Below are 18,576 nucleotides of genomic sequence, written 5' to 3' on the forward strand. Positions count from 1 at the left end.
AGTTAGTAAAGACATTGTTAAAGTAGTCCAAGTGACTACAGTGGCTCAACCTTAAGTTTATCAAGTGACGAGAATACTTTTTCTGCGCAAAATAAAAAACTAAAATAACGACTTATTCATCTATTCATTTTCTTCTGTGTGGGCCTCTGAGTGAGTTCACGAAGTGTAACAGCGCATCGCTTCTGGGTTGTACGACAGAACTTAGGCTCACTATTGGCCAGCATCACACGCATCACACACATGACCAGCGTCGGATTACCTAGCAGCCTGTGAAGGAGTGAGCCAGCTCTCAGATTTCATCAAAAATATCTTAAATTGTGTTCCGAAGATGAACAAAAGTCTTACGGGGTTGGAACAACAGTAATTACTGACAGAATTTTCATTTTTGGGTGAACTAACCCTTTAATGTTTATCTGCTCCTTGGCTACTCTCATTACAGCCTCTCTCAATGCGACGCAATCACGCACTCGCTGATGTTTTTGGCAGTGTTTCCCGGGATGCTGGCACGCCCCTGGTGTTGGCAGGTCGTTCCAGTAAGATTGCCTGCAGCAGATCCACCCAGTGCCCGCCCGCCAGAGTCCAGCTGCAGGAAACGCGACAGTGAAGGCCAAAAGAACAAAGACGGTCGGTGACGTTCAGTGGTTTCAGTTAGCCTTGCGAAATAGACGCTCCCCACTGGCTGCATTAGTGCAGCAGATGTGCGGTTAGTTGTATGCATCTTGATACAGGAGAGAATTATGTTGCTTAACTGAGGAGCATTTCAATCAACTTTAGCTTTAGTTTAACACAAACCCTGCAGATCTGCCTGAGGCCTGACACTGAGAAAGAAGATGAAGGAATAAGTCAACAGAAGCTGTAAAATAAGGCTGGGAAGTATGATGGTATATACCACACAATGGCAGAAAAGTGCCAGCTGGTGGAGACTTTGCTATATCCGAGTGGCTATCAGCGCTCAGAAGTGATTTATGTTTACATACAACAGCAATTAATAAAAATGGAACAACGTGACAATACAGAGTGGGATGTGTGCCAAACCTGTCCCAAACTTGTTTTAGATCTTTAATAAGTTTAAAACTTGTATTTAAAGGTATTTGTTAGGCACAACACAAAACAGTTTATTCATTTATGATTGCCAAGCAACATTTCCGCGTTTCTATGTTAATAAATATAATATAAAACTGATTTGTGGTTACAGGTGTGTGTATATTGATAATTTTACATAACACTGTGATCATGTCAGAATGCTGTGTGGACAGTAATGTATAATGTTTGTTTTACCGTATCATTGTGGCTCATCCAGTCAGAATTCAGAGTATGCACTGTTAGATTAATGAAGTATCAGTTTAGTAACTTAATCAAGTTGGACGTATGATTTGTTTTGAATAATCATATATTTTGGTTTGTGTCCACCAAATAAAAAGTGTTTCATTATTAAATTAATAATCAAACCAGATGAAGTATCTATCTAATTAGCTGGATTATGCACAATATAGACAACAATTCACAATAAGTGTATTTAATTAGTAAATGCATTCATTAACATTAAAAATGAGCAATACATTTGTTAAAATATTTATTATTTTTTGTTAATGTTAGGTAATAAAAACACAATGTTCATGTTAGCTCATGTCCATTTAATAGTACTAACATACTAACTTAATTATAATAGTATATTAGTAAATGTTGAAATTGACATTAACTACGATAAATACATGCTTTAAAAGTATTTACATTATGTAACTAATGTTAACAAATGGAAACCAAACTATTTATATATTTTACAAGGATCTTTCCAAAAACACACCCTCAGACTTTAAAATGATCTTGAACAACGGGCCCTCGGATCTACTCTCACAACTCAACAGTTGTGATGTGTGTGGTTTCAGAGACGCTCGCGCTGAGATTAGAGCTATCCCACAGAAGAGCACTGAAATCATAAAGTTGTTTACAGTGGGATTACTGCTAAGGAGTCACAACTTGTTACTCCACATCTGTAGCTCAGGGCCCACCTGAGCAGCTCCACTCCCCACCCCCACTCTCCCAAAGCCCTATCCTGCAGGTGCGTGCGAGTGTGTGTGTTGAGGGAACAATAGCGAGCTCAGAGTCCGTTCAGTTCGGGCCAGTGAGGAGACCTCCATGCTTTAAAGGTTAAATCAGTTACTCAAGCCTGACCGAGACTGAACACAAGACAGCAGGACTGGCGTGGGCTTAGTGGACACAATGTGGCCAGCTGTTGTGACTGACTTTATTCACACACCCACATGAAAAGTGCTGAAACTGCTTCACGGTGAAGTTTCAGAAGAGGTAGATGTTATCTGGCGCTCTCTGAAAGAGGGTTGACAGGTTCAGCAGAGATAAGAGGCAGCACACTCTTGCAGTGTGTTTAACAGATATAAATCTCTCAAACTCACAGATTCATGAAGCACAAATTAACAAAAGCATGCATTAGGAGAACAACATATGTCATTATCTTCCATGGTCACACAGCAAGAAATGGAGAAGAGCGGAGAGTGTTGTAATAAAGAGAGAGCTGTAACACATTTAACCAATTAAAAATGAGCTACAGGGTGAAATCATTATCATGATCAGCATCTTTCTGAGGTGACAGTAGTTGTAAGATTTACTTGATATATACATCCATACAAGCTATTCATCTGTGTAGTGTGACTACCGCATTATTTGTATCAGCCTTTCCATTGACATTCTAAGCAAAACACATTTTCTCTTGCTGGTCCTACATCCTAACAGTCACATAATTTCAGCTAAATTAAGATGCTATTTAGGTTATTTATTAAGCTCTTTTCCTCATGGGGACTGTTGGCTGCTTCACAAGATGTAGGCTAGGTAATTTCAGGTTTTACTGTCCTTGTTGGGACATGTGGTGCTTACATGGACAAAAACTCCTTATGTTTTTAGCTTGTGTTGTAGTTGTTAGCTTATGTTTAATGTATTTGTTAGACATTTGTTGCTAGCTGGTTTGAATTAAAATGTTTTCTAGTTGTTTACTGTTGTGAATTACCATGTATAAGGGTGGATTGGGATGGTAGCATAACAATTGTTTTGAAAAAATAACTTTGATGTCAGCATTTAAATGTATGTTTTCTATTAGTCTTGCAACCTACTCAAAGATGGAACTTTATACCAAATTTTGAGACATTTAATGCGTTACCTCAGTCTCCCCTACTTCGTGTTTTGCACTCAACATTTGCCTCAGTATTTTGCAACCAGCAACATTCTGCGCGTAAACGGAATAAAACGAGATGGCTGTATGTAAAAAAAAGAAGAAGAAAAAACTTCGTTCTTACAACTCATTCATTCGTTCATTCATTCATTCATTCAGTTGACGGCTAGCTGCCACTCACGTAAAAAAAAATAAAAAAAAATAAATAAAACGCATTTCGCTTAATTTGCTATATCACCGCGCATCTCGGATGTCACTCAACAGTTTGTCTATGACCGATATGAACAGCATCTTCAAAAAAAACTCTCCGTTCGGAAACGGACCTGAACTCCGCCTCTGAAGAGAGCATATGAATCAAAGCGTTCAGGCTGGAGCCGAGCCGTGACGAATCTCTTGAGTTGCAGTAAATGCAAAAAGACAACAGTGGAGTGTTAGGTCGGTAATGGCTTCTGCTGGGAAATTGATTGTGTTAATGCAAGACCGTGGGCTCCAAAACCCACTTTACACAACAACAGCAACACTATCTCTCTCCCTTCCCTCTACCTCGAGTCAAAGGCTATTCTACATGCAACAGAGATATTATTATTGTTTTGTTGTTTAAAAGATCGCATCAGTTTGATTGACATAATGTAACTCCCAGGCAAAGGTTAGATGAATTTATGGCTGTGGATATTCCTTGTTGTACTTCTGTGTGAACTTCGATCCCTCATCATTACGGGACAGGAGAGATCTAAAGTGCATTATGGAGACACATCTGTCCCATCCAATGTCAGAAATTAACTGCCATTGATTTAAAGAGGCATTTTTTTTATCTTTATGAGGGCTTTTTTTCCTTCACATAAAGCGTGCCGCCTATTTGTTCCAAACATTTCAAATGATTTAGCTAATTAAAATTGACACTAAATTGGCTGTAACTAGACAAATGTATATTTCACAATTACATTTTTTGGTAAAATCATGCGAATTCACAAGAGGAACATATTGCCCCCATATTTTAAATATCTACATGGGGCATTTTTGCCTTATGTCTGGGTTAATTTCTGACCCTTATCCCATCTGACCCCGTTTATAGGCTAGTATGCAAGGAGAGAAACGATACAATTGAGGAATCAAATGCTTGAATTAGCTTGTCTCCGCTTTGTGCGTTTTTCCACCATATTTAAATCCCGTTTTTTGTTGTTGTTTTTTTTGCCATCTATATTTTCATTTTATGTTAATACGCAGGTAAAACACGTTACAAGCACCATAGGAAAAAACAACAACAACACTTATCGAATAAAGGCACATATCAACAGGATGTGACAGTATTGATTTATCTCATTGAATGCTAAATATAATCAGTTACTTTTATCTAAGCGCCTCCACCAGACTCGAATGGTCCGTAAATACAGGAAAAAAAAGTTTCGGTACAGCAGTATTACACAATTTACTTCAACATTTGTGTGACAACAAAGTGTAAAAATGAGAACAGAAATCCTACCTGAATGTTCTCCAAACGAGCATGTAGATTACGATACTCTCTCCGCGTTATATTCCAAAGAGTTTTACGCTATTAAATCCAATACAATAAGACAGCATGTGTGTAGCTCGCTCCATAAAGCCAGAGGATCCCCATGTGTTTGTTTTATCCGAACCACGCAAAACAATTCCCAGAGCCCACGGGGCTCGTCCAGCTCGTCTTCTGGATAAAGCTTTGTGATCTTCAAAAGCTCACCGATCAAATAGCACCAAGACCCTCCCTCTCCTCTAGTCCCATCCCCCCGTCATTCACCAAACCAAACCAATACAACCCAAATCAAAAAACCAACTAAGTAATTACCTCAAGAGATCTGCTCTTCAGAATGAAGAACTTTAAGCGCGTGCGTCACTCCTCTTATAAACAATCCGAATCGGTGTGAACGGGTAACAGTGTGAATAAAAATAGCTCCAGTTCTATTTTTGCGCTGCACCTAGAGTACTTCTGATGTTTTGGAAAATATTTTTCTTGCCGCTTCTTTTCCTTCTCTCCGTTTTTACAGTCTCACACGCTCGTAACGTTGCATTTCCCCCAATAAATAAACTCACCTCATCTGAATCCGTGTTTCTCTTTACGCGATTTGGATCGCAAAAACTCTGAGTCAAGCTTGAAGTGTCTCTCTCCGTTCTGAGCGGGGGAAAACAAACTAATGCACGGCAAATGGTGTAACTCGATCTATCCCGAGTCCATCCATCAGCAGAGCCAACCACAGCCTAGCCTAGAAACTGATCCCTCCCCATTCCCTCTCGCTATCCCTCTCCCTCTCTCTTTCCCTCTACTCCCTCTATCCACTCCAGCGCTAGTAGATGTGGTTTTTGGCTGCTTTCCCTTGCTAGGCTGTTTTTTTTTTTTTTCTTCTCTTGCCAGAGTGTGAGACCTTTATTGTCTGTATGTATTTTTGTATATAAAGATATGTACAATATTTATTAATGCTTTCACAATGTAAACACTTTTAACACAGCAATAAAGCGCCTTGGATGTCTTGTGTGTGTATATATATGTGAAAGGCCCTCACATCTTGGTGACCCTGAGGGGCCCCCCCTCTCTTCCCAATCCCTTCCCCCAGCAGTAAGCTGCTTGTTAAATCTTTTCCACAGAACTGTTTTGGGAAGGGAGGACAACGAACCACACTCCTTGGAACTGCTCTTTGCAAGGAAATCTTGACTTTCAGCTTGAGACAAAAAAGAAAGAAGCGAATATAATTTATTTTGACACAGTGTCCCCATGCATTTGGACCGTCAACCTTTTAGAACCATTTTCAATAACATAAGGCGTGCATAGAAAACATTCTCTTACATTAAACACAGCCGTGATTAAAGTTTTCAAAGTTAATTATGTCTGCACAAATAGAATTCAATCTTGTGATATATATATATATATATTTCAAAATTGTTGGTTGATCAATTAAATATTAACATAAGCTGCTGTGTGAATTAGTTACAGATTCACTTTTCGCTGTATTGTGTACGGGTGTGAACATTAACACGTACAAGCTGATAGTAAAACAAAGAACGTGGCAGAGTGTTACGATTTGGCAGCTGTGCAGAGACACTGCAGTCAACAGCATTTAGTATTGTGGTTCTTATAAGTGCACAACTGTTGCTGTGAAATGTTAATAGTCAATATTATCTCTCTGCTCTCAGCAATTGCTAATGGAGTAGATATAATGATTAGAACATTATATTACTGTGGAGAAGCAACTCAGAATGCCAACACATCCTTGCAGGTAACTTGACAGACACAGTGTATGTCACGGGTAGAGTGGCTGTAATCAAGCGTACAACGACGGGGATATTAAGGAAGACTTTAATCCAGGAATAAACATGAAAATGGGAGTGGGAGTGGGAGGGTGGGCGCCCTGGATGCTAACTAGGAGAGGCATAGGTAGGACAGGATGCCTCCAGGGCGGTACCGGTGATACAGTTCAGGGACCCACCAGGGCGGACCAGCGGCAAATTCTCAGGCGCGGTGACGGCCATCTTGGTCAAAGACTCAGGCGTGGCGGCGGCCATCTTGGCTGAAGTCTCTGGTTCGGGCGTGGCGGCGGCCCCGACGGGACGATACTCTGGAAGGGCGTCCCCTCTTGGTCGAGGGCCCACGGGCCAGAGCCGATGTGTGTGCTGCTGCCCACACACACAAAACAGCCGTGGTGACCATAATGAGCGCTGCATCCTCAGGTGAAGATGTTACAGGGAAATAGTAAATTGAAAAGTGAGAGTTTTACATCCTAAGACCTCCCAAATGATTTTTTCTTTATTGTTCAGAGGTTGCTCATTCAGAGTTCATGAGTCATAACTGAGATATCCAGTTTCCAAGTTTTAACTTTACCTTAGATGTTTCTCCTAAACTTGTTTTAGAGGAATACAAATAGAAACAAATTGTTGTCAATTGTTATAAAAATTTATGTGGAGAGCAGCTCATTCAGTTTTAATCAAATTTGATGAGAAATATTTGAGTTTATATTGAGATCTTTGACTTTGATTGCAGACTAGCATTTTGGCAAATCTGAGCACACTTTGAATATATATATATATATATATATATATATATATATATATATATATATATATATATATATATATAGCTTTCACAGTATTACTGCAGGTTCATGCTATAATCCAATGAGTCATCTATAAACCATACACAAACAAAAAACAGCAAATCTTTCTTAAGCAGCAATGGCAAAATAAAATGCTTGCAGAGATTTAATCATTCTTCCTCGGGGGTCCAGATTGTGGCAGTGATAACACCTTCCCCTTCCCCCATACACTCACAATTACACACATGCATGCATAAACACACTCACACACTTGTGACACACACCTCTCCATTATCTCCCCCAGTACTGTTCATTAACATTTGAATGTTTAGCAAGAAGGCCGAACGACTTCTAAACTACTTGCTACTGGTCTGCCGTTGTCTTCTGTACTGTATGTTTGAGATTGACGGCAGAGGAGCAGAGGTGGGCACTCCAGGCCTCTTGAGTGCTCTGTGGGGGGTGTAGGGTGAAGGGTCAGCCTGTGGACCTCTGAAGCCCATCCACTCTCACTGCTCAGCCTGATTTAGTACAGTCCAGCCCCCACAGATGGCACAGAGAGACGCACACAGAGAGACAAGGCCGTGGAAGTGCAACACTTGTGTGACAAATGGAGCCCAGACCAGCATCATGCCACAGACACGCTCTTAATCGGGCGGGGTGTGTGTGTGTGTGTGTGTGTGTGTGTATGTGTGTGTGTGAGAGAGGGACTGGAGCCTTTGAGTCCGACTGCTTGACACCCAGACTGCATAACTCGCTCTGTCATAATGTCATGCTGAATTTCTGTGTGATACTGTTTAGATAATTCATTTGGACAGTTTCATATTTTCAGGGGAAATGTCCATCAGTACACAAATGAAATACTCCATATACATTCAATTTTGAATGAACACATTACACATACTGTAGTTCTTTTGCAGAAAGGCTATTTATTCTTTCTAATCGTAAAAGCCACAGTGACCCATGGCATACTCCACACTTAATTTCATCATGGGAAATGCTTTTTTGTCAGGACCTGTTGATGAAATCGCGTGCTGAGAGGGCGTGTTATTTGCGCTGAAGATTATGATTCAGCGATTTAATGTTCATCGTTCTGAGAGAGTGAGAGACTAAACCAAGCTCGGACAAGCCCGACCCCTCCTGCTACTGAGACCAACTGCTCTGGCATGTAAATCCTCAAAACACTTCACACAGCTGAACACAATAAACGGTCCATAATTACACTCCTTCGCAGACGACTTGTCCCGCTTTCTTTCTTTCTTTCTTTCTTTGGATAGTCACTTCCTAGATAGCATTTAGAAAGCAGATGTGATAACTTCATAATTTATTTAAATACACAGTTTTGTCGGTGCCATGTTTAGAGACTGAACAAAGTGATTGACGTTACTGTTATTAATAAGATAGATATATATATATATATATATATATATATATATATATATATAGATAGATAGATAGATAGACAGACAGATAGACAGACAGACAGACAGACAGACAGACAGATACAGATAGATAGATACTATCAGAAAATAGATTGACAGACAGACAGATACAGATAGATAGATACTATCAGAAAATAGATTGACAGACAGACAGATAGATAGATAGATAGATAGATAGATAGATAGATAGATAGATAGATAGATATAAAATAGATGGACAGACAGACAGAAAGACGATAGATAGATAGATAGATAGATAGATAGATAGATAGATAGATAGATAGATAGATACTGTAGATACTGTAGATAGATAGATAGATAGATAGATAGATAGATAGATAGATAGATAGATAGATAGATAGATAGATAGATAGATAGATAGATAGATAGATAGAAAATAGATGGACAGACAGACAGACAGACATACAGAAAGACGATAGATAGATAGATAGATAGATAGATAGATAGATAGATAGATAGATAGATAGATAGATAGATAGATAGATAGATAGATAGATAGATAGATAGATAGATAGATAGATAGATAGATAGGTACTATCAGAAAATAGATTGACAGACAGACAGAAAGATGATAGATAGATAGATAGATAGATAGATAGATAGATAGATAGATAGATAGATAGATAGATAGATAGATAGATAGATAGATAGATAGATGGACAGACAGACAGACGGACAGAAATACGATAGATAGATAGATAGATAGATAGATAGATAGATAGATAGATAGATAGATAGATAGATAGATAGATAGATAGATAGATAGATAGATAGATAGATAGATAGATAGATAGACAGACGGACAGAAATATGATAGATAGATAGATAGATAGATAGATAGATAGATAGATAGATAGATAGATAGATAGATAGATAGATAGATAGATAGATAGATAGATAGATAGATAGATAGACAGACGGACAGAAATATGATAGATAGATAGATAGATAGATAGATAGATAGACAGATAGACAGATAGACAGATAGATAGATAGATAGATAGATAGATAGATAGACAGATAGACAGATAGACAGATAGATAGATAGATAGATAGATAGATAGATAGATAGATAGATAGATAGATAGATAGATAGATAGATAGATAGATAGATAGATAGATAGATCTCAGTGGGAGATCCAGTGTTGGCTGCAACATTAACTTTACAACAAGAATATTGGCCATTAAAAGTAAGGATGTTCTAAAGAGCGTTCACTTTCTGAACACACATTGGTATAAACTGTCATGGTTCTGGGTCAGTGTGCTGTAACTGCGGTCAACAACCCTCTGAAAGTGCCCTGTCCTTGAAGACACAGCCCTGTGCACATCCTCCGTCTCAAACATTACAAACATCCCAGTTTGTTTTTTCAGTTTCTACTCTTACTACTGAAACAATTCTCCTCAGACCTTGTGCTTACATCCCAACAGGAAACTGAAGACAGGATGTGTGTACGGTTTAAGAATACGCCACAAGAACTGAAGATTTTTGTTGACACTTACATTAATTATGAATGTACTGAGCTATCACCGTGGCTCAGATAGACATAATCATATTCATAGTCTCCGCTGTAGGTAATTTCCAGAGGGATATGTCAGCGTCCGTGCGAACCAACAGATTGAAGACAGGAAATGACATTCGAGCTCATTATTTATTGACTCATTGCCATGAAATTTACATGCAAAATAAATTTTTTTTTTTTTTTTTTAGAGAGAGATTCAAGGATCTCATTCGCCTGGAAAATGTCAAATATTCTCTCTCATTATGTCTGTCTTTTAGACTCAGCACTCACCTTAGCTGCTCTTATCTGGTCCTGATAACAGCTTTCTGTGCTGAGGATATTCTCAGCACTCATAACCTGTTGTTTGCTGAGGGACGTGTGTCTGTTGTTTCTTCAGATCAGAGACTAAAACTAATTAGACATTAAGCTATTAATCCACATCAGTACGCTGTTCCTGACTGACATTCATAATGTCGCTCTTATTACCCGCTCTCAGTATCAGATCTCAACTTCAATTGTCAAGTCATAAAGGTGTTTTTTTATGTTGCAGGTTCAAAAGGTAATGTTTGAGCTCAGCATGATAAGAAGGTCTGAATATCACACGTGTCTGATTTTATAATGTTTGACATTCTTTTAGAAAATCTGTGTTTCCTAAAAAGCTGGCATGTTGTGTTAAAATGTACCATGTGGTTATTACAGTTTTTCACAATTGCTAAGATGCATTTCTTGAAACCTTCACCCATTTTCTCACATTAAACACAAATCTTCATTCACCAAACCCTTGACTCTTCTGGCAAAATCAAACATTCAGCTCAAAACCATTTCACCTGTTCTCAAAATCAAACAATGCTTTCACATCATTCACACAGCCAGTCTCTACAAATAATTTTTTGGGTCCAGCCTGAGGACTTTACAGGCAATGTTGTCTCTTGCCAGGCAAAGAAAAAAAACCTCTGGTGTGTTAGATCCAGCCTTGACAACACTCCACACCTTGCTCTTCCTCGTCCTCATCCACTTCCATCCATTGTTGGTATCAACATTCAGTGCACCTGTGTCACCTGTGCTGGCTTAAATTTTGTACAGTTGGTTTGATCACATCATTAACAAACAAGTGTGAACAAGTTTGAGACGTTCTGTGTAAACAATGATGACAACTGTTGTAGATGCGTTTACCTTTTGCCACTTGTGTTTACCATTTTGCAACACAAGTGCATCACAGTGCAAAATGTGTTTTAATGAGTAAGAATGTGTTTAGAGTTTTGCAAAAAGAGTGCATGAAGATTAGCCTGGTTAAAACCAGACCATTCTCAGTAGTAACTGAGTTATGGTCTGGCAAAGCTTCATTAATAACTCATTTCCAAAGGGGCGTCACCAACGGACGTCACTCAAATGCCTCTGGGCGCAATTGGATAGACCTAAAACCAATCAGAGCGATCGTCATCGTGTAAAGCCATATGCTGCGTCCCAATTCGCCTAAGTTACATTACGCCATAAAAGTATGTACTCTTTTTGTGAAGAAAAGGTATTTACTTTTGAATGTGTAGCAAAAAAGTAGGCAAGCTTTGGGACATACTACTTCGTCATCTTTATCGGACGGATCTGTCGCGTGCATCCTGTCACGTAAACTGCCCTGTCAATCATCTTGTCACAGTTAAAATCCTCTATTAAATCTAATTTAATTTCCTACCGTTTCGGAGAGAAATGTAGTAGCACGTTCATCTGCCAGAGGGTCTTTCATGGAAACTGTCCTCATGTGTTTGCAATTTGAATATAATAATGCATTTAAAAGTTTGTTGGTGCGCTTCACCAACGGACGTCGCTCAAATGCCTCTGGGCGCAATTGGATAGACCTAAAACCAATCAGAGCGATCGTCATCGTGTAAAGCCCGCCTCAACGTTTCTGATTGGTGCCGCAATTTCGACGGATTACAAATGGGCTTGAATGGGCTTTTTGCCAGACTACTTGCAGAGCAAATCTAAATTTGCCGGAAGTTGTCTGGGTTTTCCCAGGCTGCATGAAGATGGCAAATGGTGTCTAACTGCCTGAACTTGTTTAATGTTTTGCAGAAAGAGTGATTAATTCAACAAATGGATTCAGAGAATGGGGTTTAGTTTCTTGCGCTGGCAAAATGGGCTTTCAATAAAACATTTTTGAAATTGGTGCTACCAGACAAGAGAAAACAGAGAAATAAGGCTGCTGTCTTCCAGTTTGCCAAATAGGTACGAAAACTTCAACACCCATAATGCACTGGGTATGTTGCCATCCACGCCTACTTCCACCAATCTTCTATGGATATGCGTACAAGGGTCAAATATCGCCTTGCTTAATACTACTTAGCAAACTTTTAGTTATAATGGTGTCAACTTGTATTGTTCCCTGGTGCAATAATTCAATGAGTAACGTTTAGGTTTACGAAGGACCCAGTGCGTTGTAAAGGCTGCAAAGAATCGTAAATACGAAAATAATGCCTTGATGTAGAATCTGAAAAACCTCTATGTTTGTAGCCACCATTTCAAACTGGATGACCACGAAAGCAGTGTTTCAGGCCAAACGGAGAGGGAAAACTGAAAGAAACTGCCATTCCGTCAGTTCTGCCCAACTTCCCGAAGCAAAACGCCGTTGTGTACAGGTAAGAAAGCTATTGCCATAGTGTTCCATTTTTACCATAGTGTCGTTTAAAGAGTAGACAATGTTCCTGCTAAACCTACCCTTCTGTTAATAATCCCCTGTCGATCCAACTTTCCGTAGGAGAGAATAGCAAATGCGGAAGTATAATCTGTAGTTTTCACAAAAGCCCTGGAGCCGTCAAAAGATTTGCTGACAAATAACCATGAATTCCTCATTCCAGGTAGCATGGAGAACGAGTAAACATTGTTAATTTACATATACTACCGACATTGTAACAGTGAAGTTACACTTTAAGTCACATCTCTGCACACACGTATAGACTTTATGTAGCCCCCCCCCTTTTTAGCGTCTTCTGTCTTCCGGTTTGCATTTCCACAACATGAAGGTAAGAAACTTACAGATTTATGAATGAACCATTCGTTTTAAAATCTTCCCCATCTACTGGCATTTGTTATGACATCCGCTTCATGCCTACAATGCTCAAGATAACTTTTGTGAACTCTACAATAGGTAAATCCACTTCACCAGTTAATTTCACTTAGACAGCGATGCCATAGAAATATACTGAGCAACCACAAAAACGAAAGTTCAAAGACAAAATTCTAAAGATGGCTCCGCACTTGTTTCTCTGGCTTATAAAGTCTATAGACTTAAAGGCATAGTTTAACCTAAATTAAAATTCTGTCATCATTGACTCACCCTTATCTAGTTCCAAATCTGTGACCTTTTACTTTCATTGAATGGACAAAAGTTTTTGGGTGTACTATCCCTTTAAACTGAACAAAATTAAATGCACACAAGCAGTAAAACCTGTCTTTTTAACTAACCACATGCAATTTTTATTCCAATACATTGTGATTCATTTCAGGTTAAACATGTTTTTCAATGCAAATTTGGCTTATTATTGATTTTGCCACATTCATGACCTTAGTCACAAAAGGCAATTTTGCCTGCATAATTAATTACATAATACTATTACATTTTATGAAAAGTTCATTTACATTTTTATTGATCATTATGTGGTTACTCTGCTAGGACAAAAGTTCACCCAAAAATGAGAATTCTGTCATAATTTATTCACCTTTGTTAAAAAAAAAAAAAAAAAAAAAAATGTTTGACAAATGTAACCAACCAATTTTGGAGACCATCCCTAGTGAAAATAAATACTAAAATGTATTTTAAATACATTAATTGTACACTGTAAAAAATGATTTTTTGGTGAAGTAAATACTACTGAAAAAACAACAATGTAATTTACATGAAAAAGTTAGTTCAGGCAAGAATAAAAAAAAACTAAGTAAATTCCATATCAGTACTTAATTCAAGCGAGTAGAAATGAAAGCGTAAATATCAACTCAATAAAATTAAGTAAAAATTACTCAACTTTTCTGATACTGGGGTTCCCATCATGAACTGGACCTTGAATAATTAATGAGGTTCATTTTTCACTGGTTTCCAGCTGTATTTACACTGTTTTATCATTGCTTTTGTTGTCAGGATTAGTAACTTGCCATTTTGTGACATTTTGAGTAAATTTTCTGCTCAAAATGACACATTCAAACACAAAAACGATCCGTCAAATGTCACCGTCATTGTGTATTGTCTACCAAGTATTGAGGTCTTTGCATTCAAATGACACCTAACATCTAACATGATGTAGTTTAAATTACTTAGATAATCTAAGTAAAACACATACTATGAATGACTGGCATAATTCAATATTATTGTTTGAGTGGAATGTAATGCAAAGGAAATTTCAACTAAATCGATAATAATCAACCTTTTACTAGCCAAGTTAAAATGACTTATTTTCTTTGTTACTTTCACTTAACTAGGTTAAGTAAAGTTTACTTAATTCCATATTCCAAGTAAATTTAACTTAAAGATTTCTTATTAAAGCTACTGATGAATATGTTTAGGTTTTTACTTGGCAAATCTTTGTAAATTTACTAGCATTTTCTGAGTGGAAAAAGTTGCCTAGCTTTTTTCAAGTAAATCCTACTCCAATTTTTTTTCAGTGTATGTCAAGTATGCTACACATACATTCACATTATTTATGTATATAATATAAATACCCTGCAATTGTACTTAAAGTCTGCTAAATTGAAACTGTAACAAATGCACTTCGGAAATATACGGAAATAGTGCTGAGGTCCAACTAAAGATATATTGGAGTATATTTGACTGTGCTAAAGTGGAACTATTGCAAGTATACTTTAGGTAAATTTTAAATATCTTGAATCTAAGACTGATATTATACAGAGATCATACTATCCTTACTAATAGTGATATTAAAACACATTTTAGGCTTAATATTAATAAATGTGCATTGTGCAAAAAAAGTTATCCAAATAAAGTTTAATTATAATATTTATATCATTAAGTCTCAAGCGATATGTCAGTAAATATGTTAATGGATTTGTAGTATACTTAGTGTGAAATAAATGTATTTTAAATACATTTTGGTATAGATTTTTTTTTTCACTAGGGATTGTATGGACAAAAACAATGAGACATTTTCAAAATATCTTCTTTCATGTTTCCGAGAAGAAAGTAAGTTATACAGTTTTGGAATTACATGAATGTGAGTAAATTATGAAATATTTTTTATTTTATTTTTGGGGTGAACGGTCCCTTTAAGGGGAAGTGACTTCATATATTGTCTAAAAACTGCCATGGCTTTTCAAAATGTATTGCAATGATATTTACTGAAGTTTCCAAATACTTTTTTTGGGGGGGGTCACTGTTTATCTCATTCATATGTTGTGTCAACATAGAGATGCTTCTGCAAGTTTGTGTTGTGAGAGGAAGTATGTGGAGCAGGAAATGGGGGAATGTTTTGTGTGTTATGCCGTCAAGAGTGTGTGCCTGCCTGTGTTAATTTACTGTAGATGAGTGGCCATATTTTATTTGCCCTGCCTGTAAACAAGCTGCAACCAGCCTTGTTTCCTTTAGTCTCATCAACACACACACACACACACACACACACACACACACACACACACACACACACACACACGCGCGCCAGATCTGCTCCAATCTGCAACAAGCCCCAACAAGCTATCTCAACACCAGTTGATGCAGCTAAAGTCTGTTAGGGTGTGTGACAGTGTTTACCCATATGCATCTTGTGCATGTGTTGTCTGTTTATATGAGTGTGAGTACATCACGGTTGATATATACTATAATTTGAGCTGGACTGAATTTGACCCTCACTCGTACAGTGTGTAATGTGAGAGCCAAAAAAAGGAGATTAAAACAAAAACTCTTTTGTAGGAAATTTCAAAGGAATTCTGTCATAATTTACTCAACAATAGATGTTTGGCATGATAGCCACACTGCTCTTTTTCATATAACAAAAGTAGACATTGACCATGAAGTGACCCAGGACAGAAAAAAACAATTTATTAAATTTTTTTATATATAAAAATATATTTATATTGTACAAAGTATGCTTACAAAAATACATTTTGCATTTACTCAAAATATTTTAAAGACTGATATGTATTTTCTTGCCCCTTACAACACAAATACATTTTGTAATATGTTTTTGTATTTGAAGGCTTAAACTATAAATACATTTCTAAAAAATATATTTCTTTAATATGTGCTCTTACAACACATTTACCATATATTTTAAATATATTTTGGCCAGAAAAAAATCTGTGTGGGGTCTGCCAATTTACAACAAGACAAAAAAAATAAATAAAATAAAAATAATTTCAACCTAATTTTTATTTCTCAGTTTTTGTTCTGTTCTTCACATAAAGCTATTGTATGACTTTGGAAGATTTAGAATATAGTGCGTGAGTCAAATGGACTACATAAATACCTTTACAGAGCTTTTTGGAGCTTGACAGACAATTATGCTACTTTTGTTGTATGGGGGGAAAAAAGCATTTGTATTCCACAGAAGGAACACATTTGGAATGACACGAAGGTCAATAAATCACAACAGCATTTTCATTGAACTGCTCCTTTAAGAGTTGGAGATGGCAACAGGGGTCTTCCTGATAGACTCATCCGAAGGTTTGTACGTCCCCTGGAGGGCGGAAACAGTAACATATGCCACACATTTGCTGTGTGTATGCGTGAGATTAGACCTTTGTTTTAGTAGCCTGTTTGGTAACGATGAGCTATAAACCCTGATTGGAGAGAGAATTGCCTTTAAAGGACTGAATACATCTTTGTTAAACAGAGGTTTGTGGACAGCTCGGACTTCACGTACTATGTAATAGGATTTTAAACACAAGTTTCCTGCAAGGTCATAAATCACTTCGTGTATGGGTGCAATATGCGATAAGGAGAGAGGCCGGATTTTCAAGGTTAATTTTCAGGTTTACACCTCTCTGTTTGCTCTGGTGTGACAGTGTGGGCAAATCTTGAGGTGAAGAAATGATTAACATAATGAAGGAAGCAAAGAAATAACATGGAAACAGAACAGAATCATTAAAGAAACGTTCTCAGAGGTGAAAGAGCTCATAATAGCGCCTCTCTGTCGCCTCAATGGCTGCGTCCTGCATGTTAAAGGCGGCGCTGCTCGGAGACGTGCTCTTTTGTCTTGACTTTGCTTTTGTAAATGAGGTAATGTTGAAGTGGGGATTTGTGAGGGGATTTGGGGCGATCTGGGCGGTGGGACGCCTGTGAGGGCATAGCTGAAGGGAAGTGATGAATATTAAACTGCCGAATGAATGAAAGAATGAGACAAGAAGATGTTCCAGGGGTCATTTTACCTCCCGTAGCATTGTCAGTGTCATCTGCCTCTTTTACTCACATTTCCTTTTGCACAAAAACAAAACGACGAGAAAGTCACCGACTTGAATTCGCATCATTGCATTATTGCCGTTTTCTGAGGAATGTATCACGGTTATTGCTCATTATGTGGAACAAAGATTAATATTTAAAGTCAGTAGTGGCTCCTGATCATATATTTAGTTAAGGCAGATTCTGGGACTTAGCGCTAGTTTATGATAAACAATGTGTAAGCTTTATATTGTAATCGCTGAACACATACACACACTTTTGGCAGAGGTCTATCGTCCTTCCGTTATTCTGACTGAGAGTGGCGCTCTAATGTTGATTGACAGGCACGCATAGAAAGCTATCTTACATGCTTTAATGTAGTAATTATTGCCTCCGAATGTTGTTTGAGAGGCTGTTTACACAACACCGGTTTCAACTAAAAACGTGAAACTTTATGCGTTTTGGCCATTCGTTTACTCGACAACGGCGTTTTGGGTGCCTGAAAACGCAAACTTTTCGGAACAAAAATGGGTTTCAAAGTGCCAGTTTTTGAAAGCGGTCTCAAAAAACATGTTCAGTCTATATGTTTCATCGCCATCTAATGGCATGGCAGCAGAATTTTTTGTCATTTTCGCGGATCCTTGTGAATGGGGATAGTTTTGACAATGGTGTCCTCTTTACGAGGAAAACTCAAAGAAAAAACGTCTCCGTTTTAAGCATATCCTTGTCGTGGAAACATTCCCTTAGAGTGTTACAAGTTGTCGAGGAATTCCAGTGAGGAAAAGAAAGATCATTAATAGATCATTTCTATTCTATTCTTAGAAACAAACATAAAACAAAAACAACAGAACTATAAAGGCTATTCACATTAGCTTTCGCATTTAAACTTTCATTAATTTGATACGAAGAACAGACATGCAAACTACTGACCTGATGCAGACTAATATACACATCGCTGAAGTAGACTGATATCTGATGTCTTGGTCTGGAGCGAGGTTTACTTAAGGTA

At 37.8% G+C, this 18,576-nt stretch overlaps 1 protein-coding gene across 8 annotated transcripts in view; it reads right to left on the reverse strand.

The window, feature by feature from the left end:
- The window catches only part of sema6d (semaphorin 6D), a 48,716-nt gene that overhangs the window by 14,235 nt on the left and 15,905 nt on the right, over nucleotides 1-18,576 (reverse strand). For 5 of the 8 annotated variants that reach the window (XM_082182880.1, XM_082182878.1, XM_082182879.1 and 2 more), the window contains exon 1: nucleotides 5,246-5,399. The exons of 1 other annotated variant lie outside the window; for it this stretch is intronic. The gene's annotated coding sequence lies outside the window, so the exon portion shown is untranslated. 2 more of the 8 variants (XM_082182876.1, XM_082182874.1) reach the window with 2 other exon arrangements.

Source organism: Leuciscus leuciscus, assembly GCF_965113295.1.
Source record: "Leuciscus leuciscus genome assembly, chromosome: 10".
Classification (NCBI taxonomy): domain Eukaryota; kingdom Metazoa; phylum Chordata; class Actinopteri; order Cypriniformes; family Leuciscidae; genus Leuciscus; species Leuciscus leuciscus.